The sequence below is a fragment of the Lepisma saccharinum genome, chromosome 29 (genome assembly GCF_977018435.1).
Source record: "Lepisma saccharinum chromosome 29, izLepSacc3.1, whole genome shotgun sequence".
NCBI classification, from domain to species: Eukaryota; Metazoa; Arthropoda; class Insecta; order Zygentoma; family Lepismatidae; genus Lepisma; species Lepisma saccharinum.
The window spans coordinates 26,486,882-26,492,953 of record NC_139257.1 but is presented as its reverse complement, the minus strand read 5'-3'; the positions used below and the strand labels follow the sequence as shown (position 1 = coordinate 26,492,953).

The 6,072-nt window shown below is 40.6% G+C and overlaps 1 non-coding gene across 1 annotated transcript; it reads left to right on the top strand.

The window, feature by feature from the left end:
* The first annotated feature begins 872 nt into the window (after positions 1–872).
* On the top strand, positions 873–943 carry TRNAT-GGU (transfer RNA threonine (anticodon GGU)). Its single transcript has one exon. It is a non-coding gene; the product is annotated as a tRNA-Thr (tRNA).
* The last annotated feature ends 5,129 nt before the right edge of the window (positions 944–6,072 follow it).

Sequence of the window (6,072 nt, the reverse complement as noted above, 5' to 3'; positions counted from 1 at the left end):
ACATGTAGACTGGCAGAGTTTTGAGACGAAAACAAGAACCATTAGACGTGACTTTACAGAATCTTTTGCAGTGATCAAACTTTAACACTCCCTGCCATCTCTGACCCATTCTTCCATTTTAGTAGGGTCCGAGAAAGACGGTGGAAGCAGAACTATTGAGATACTACCTTCTCAACGAGGTCGTCTCGTTTATAGTTAGATCGATATGTAAAACGTGGCGCCATTACAGAACAAAACCTCACGCTGAGCTAGGAGATCAAATTCGTCTTGATGGCGCATCAGTGACCCACAATGCAACACTTCGGAGAGTTATCGTCGCAAGAGGAAGAGGCTTAATCGAGCGAGAGCCATTAGATGCTTTAATTGCGCCCAACTAGGCACTCGAGCAAGAGGACACAGTACAAAGTTTGTTCTCCACTTGATGTTATTGGCTTGATTGCGGTCGGGTGTGGAGTGGACCATGCGCTGGTCAAAGTCTAGCGAGCGTCAAATGTAGTCATTTTGTGTTCCTTTAAAATCGCTTAGGAGAGGCATCAGAGCTCTAAGTAGCATCCATGTTATCTAGAAAGCGAAGGAAATAAATATGAGGAAACAGTCTAGTAATTTTTAAGAGATCTTTTGTTCCTTAGCGTTGTGGAAATTAGTATCCAGTGTAATATGTTGCTTTAGAATTATCGATGATAATTTTTGGAGGAATTTTCAGCTGATTATTGGTATACAAGTTGTCTATAGTTATCTAAGAAATGATAAATGAGAAACTACGGGTTTGTACGTAGAAATTATAAGTGAAAAGATCCCGTTGCGGTAGCACTGGCATACACGATTCCACCCAGGTAAAACAGCGACAGCGAAGAATCAGGCGAGGCCAGGCCGGCTCGGTAGCTCAGTGGTAGAGCAATGGCACGGTATGCCAGAGAACCGGGTTCGAGTCCTGGTCGAGCCTGCATTTCTCGCTGAAAATTTCTACGTAGTGCATCTCTTGTGTGTGCGTAATCTTCAATACGGGTTTGTAGACTTGCCGGCAGTACAGGCTATTAGAAACAAATTCTATTAAGTTTGCGTCAACAATCAGGAATACAAGCACTCCAAACGAGTGAATGTTCACTAAGACACAAGTCCCGTTTAGTTTCTTTACACTTTTTGACTGCACGCACATGTCTACTGTCGGATTAAAAATTAAAGATACTCGAGTTTCAACTCCAATTAAAAATTAACCAGTACACCTAAACAGAAACGAGTTACATCAAAATTTATTTTTTATTTTTATTTGATTTGCTTTATTTTACTTCGCCTTTTGTGCCATTTTTGGCTAATATTGCGAAGATGGGGATGAGTGATGATATGATGAAATTGATGAATGGACACTCAAAAACATCCATGTCCAGGCCAGGATTCAAACCCGAGACCCCTGCCATCGTAGGGCGATGTGCTAACCACTCCGCCACTGGGGCCGGCACATCAAAAGTTTTTCGAGTATGGCTTCGAATTTTTATAGTCGCGAGAACAAAAAAGTGCCGGTTTCTTGTGTTTTTTAAACTACGCTTTATTTGAAATTCTATAAATAAAAAACTTATGGTTCGATAGTTATAAAAGTGAAATATGATGCAAGTAGAAAGGTTTTAAATACAATTATTAATTTTAGATTTTTTAATCGGCCAAAAAACAGTGCGTATCAAATTGTGAAACAACTTTTTCTTAGCACTGGGTAGTCCTACAAATACGATCTTGGCCTTGTGTTGAAGCTCTTTGCAGCTGTCTTTAAAAACCATTATCATCGTCAATTCACATTGTGAAACCGATTTTATGCACATTTCTATTCAACGGAGTAAATATATTTGTTGAGCGTGGCAACAAGACCGTGCTGGTGACAGCCCACAGTTTAACGGACATCGCTGTAGTGACAGAACGAGTGTTGTAGTGACAGACAGACAGACAAAGAGACAGGCCAAACAAATACCAATACAAAACAGTCTACTGAGAAATCTGCTACTCGTTACTCCTCAACATCGTGCTACAGAATGAAATAGCTTCTGATTGCCGTGAAAAACGGCGATATCCACCTTCGAGAGAAAACAGTAGCCAGTGCCAAAAGCCATAATTCCCAAGCCTTCGTCTTTTTTCCTTGACTGACTTCCAATTTTAAGATAACGCTATATCGAAAACTGAAAGGGGATATTTCTCCCTATGCCAAATCATATGAACAAAATATACTGGACAGTTCATGGAGCATAAGCGAGATTTATTGCGATGGGTGTTTCCGCCCCGTTGAGTTATTGGTGGAGGAGCCACCTCTCTTATCTCGGAACCAGATACTAATGAATGTTGGAGTAGAGGAAGAGCATTGATGCTGACAAAGTGTGTGGAAAGGGTTTCGGAGCACCTTGGTGACAATTAAGAAATTTATGTTCCTCCCTAACGCAGTGTTCACACAATATACTCTTCTGATGAAGGATTAGGAATTTGGAAAGAAAAAGATGAATATATGAGTTCAGGGTGTCTTCAATTTCATAGAAACAAAATTCCCTGAGTTGTCCAGGTTTTCTAGTCTTAAGAACCATAATTTTTCAGACAAAGTCTTTGGACATGTATTTAAACATGTGAGTAAGAAGGTTGCTATATTTTAGTCAAACACTACATTTAGAATCCCACTTAATCAAGTTTTTAGAACATTCACTCCACATGTAAAAAGTAATAACAAAAAGGGGCATTGAATAAAAGATGACTGTTCCAAAGGGGTATCAGGAGAGATTTTTTTTACATACTAATTGACTTATGGTTAACAAAGAATTCTCTTTTATATAAACATTCGTAATTATATGCAATAAATATTATCCGCAGTGCAGCATCTGTCCTAACACCAATTGAAATAGTTGATCTCATTTCACTTATGGTTATGTCTGCATATACTAATAAATATACAAGGGTTGGATAAAAAGTAATGGCAACACTGCTGTCCCATGAAAGGGGTGAGTCACAGCGCCACAAGCGTTTCGTGGCTGATAAAGGAATGTCAGACGAGGAAGTATAGTGAGTGGGAGCGATTGTATGTTATTCAGTCAAAAACAGCAGTGCTCTGAAGCAGAGGACGAGAGTGCAAGCGCCCTAACAATATGTTTAGGCAAGAAGAACAACGTCTCTCAGGCAGACGGTCAACGCAGCCTACTTCTGCACCTTCTTGCAACACCACCTTCGTCTCGCATTAAGAAGGAAGCGACGGCACGGTGTCCCATCATCCTGCTTGACAATGCAAGGTGTCACACTGCGAACAATGGGACGGCGCTCCTGCATAACTGGTAGTGGGAGGTACTGGAACATCCGCCGTATTCACCGGTACGAGACCGTGTGATTACGACCGTTTTGTCAAAATGAAGGAACCACTGGGCGGGAAGCACTACGACACGCGCGAAGCCATCAAACGGCGGTCACTGCGGGACATCGACAGAGATGGACGCGCTGACGGTGTACGACGCCTTCCATACGTGTGACAGAAGGTCGTAGAGATGAGGGGCGATTACTTTGAAGGAATGTAACACGTGCTCCTCTGCCAATACAGTCAAGTACCAATTATACCAGTGTTGCCATTACTTTTTATCCAACCCTTGTACTAAGGTATTTAACGTGACATAAATGACCATGATTGATCCTGTTGGCCTTTAATGTACACTGCAGCTTTCCGTTGGCTGTGAATACCTCCCTGTAATCTTCATTACAGCTTTCTGTTGGCCTTGAATACCCGCATGTGATCGACACTGAATCTTTCCGCTAGCCTTGAATACCCGCATGTAACCCGCATACTCGTAATTATAGTAAAATTTAGTAATGTATCTATTAATGCTAATATCTACCAGACAAAACCCAAAATTGTATAAATAAATTGGTAAATTCAACTACTCACTTCTGTAGTAGATTAGTACATGAAATTTGTTCAAAGCATGACCTTCTGCCAGAGTATAAATACAATTTATACTGTAAATACTGGTAATAATAATCTTAATTAGTATTAACTGTATCAAATTGAAGTATAGTTTGTCCAAAACAAATTTTAATTCCTTGATTTGTCTCCCTTTCTATCTATCCGTTCCCTCGTTGTGGAGTGGTTAGAACATCGCGCTACAACGCCAGGGGTAAATGATTCGAATACTGGCTTGGGCATGCACACAGAAAACTAAATGCATCATATCGATTGATGCACCAGAATGCATCGATTGATGCACTAAAGTGTGTTCTATGGCTTCTTCAATGAATCAGATTCACATTTGATGCATTTGGGTGCATTTTTGTATGCCGTGAAAGAAACACCAAGTGCATCATTTGATTCAAGTGAGGATTTATTTCAGTCGAGATGCACTTGAATGCATCAGCTGATGTTCCTTGTTGCACCTTCCTGATTCTTTTTGGATGATGCACTTAAACGTTTGGTCTGAGTTACAGAGTTTATGTAGCTCAGACGAAACGTTTAAATGCATCATCAAAAAGGATGCATTCTGGTACATCAAAACGCATCAACTGATGCATTGAAGTGCATCTCGACTGAAAGGAATGCTCACTTGAATCAAATGATACACTTTGGTGTTTCTTTCACGACATATAAGAATGCACCAAAATGCATCAATCGATGCATTCTGGTGCATCAATCGATATATATATAATGAACTTCCAAATCCCAGTTATTCAGCCATCATTTTCCAGACACGAACTTACCATCAGGAATGCAGTGTCAGACATTACTTAAGCTCTTCCTGGTCACCAACGGCGTAAACATGTAAACAGGTGGACCCAGGAAGAGGATACAGGTAACTGACTCTGCATTTCCTTAGTAGAATCGATGAGAATAAATATCTGGGAGGAGAGAGGCCATTGGTCAGTTTTAGAGCAATAGAGGGTTGCAAGTCAAACCCCCGAAGTACCAAACAGTCACGGTCAAGCTCAGGGCGGAACTTCCATCTCCAAGCAGACAGTTATACTTTTGCAGTTACTATGTTGATCCAGTTTTTGAGAGTATAAAACTCAAGTGTTCTGTTTTGCCATTTATGCATATAGTTGTTACCTCCCGCACGTTACCATCAAGCTTACCATAAACAGCGAGTATGACATTAGTTGGGGATGAATAATGAAAGAGCTGCGCCACCCAGATTCGATCCCACGTACCGTAGGGTATGTTACGATATCATCACTCATCCCGATCTTCGCAAATTAACCAAAAGTGGCACAAGAAGCGAAGTTAAATATAGCAAATCAATCTTTCTATTGTGGTTCAAAAACCTATTTTTTAGTGCACTATTAAGAATGAGGTTGATTTTTCCAAAATCAGAAAATTTCCCTATTTCCATGACTTTTTCCAGAAAAAGTAAATTCCCTGACTTTTTTCAGAAAACAGTCAATTCCCTGACTTTTTTTTCAGAAAAAAAGTAAATTCCCTGACTTTTTCCAGAGAAAAGTAAATTCCCTGACTTTTTCCAGAGAAAAGTAAATTCCCTGACTTTTTCCAGAGAAAAGTAAATTCCCTGACTTTTTCCAGAAAAAAGTAAATTCCCTGACTTTTTCCAGAATTTCCAGGCTAGTAGACCCCCTGGAGTCTTATTGGACAGAGAATGCTTGATTCTATATAATCATATATACGTTTTGGTGTTACCGATTTCAAGTAGAAATTGTACAAAAAGACTTAAAGCTACAAGAGCTTGCTAGCTCGGAAACAGATTTAATTTTGTCACTCAGGTACAGTCGCGGACACTTCTAGGTTGTATCAACCCCATTGATTTCAGTGGGATCGTAACAGCCCAGAAGTGTTCGTGACTGTACATAGTGGTCTATGATGTCATGTTGCCAGGGCACCGCTGTTCCTTGATATTGGTTCTATTTCATGTTTTAAGTCCACTTTATGCACAGTAAGGCTAATCGGGACTGGACCTACAGTTTAAAGCGGGATCCGAAGCAGTATGTGCCTCCACCGGGTATCGAGCTCGGGACCCCTTGATTACAAGGCGACAACGCTACCACTGCGCCATCGGGGAAGCCATTTAAGGAAGGTACCCAGACGACACAAGAGGAGACTCTAAGCAATTTCGTCTCGTA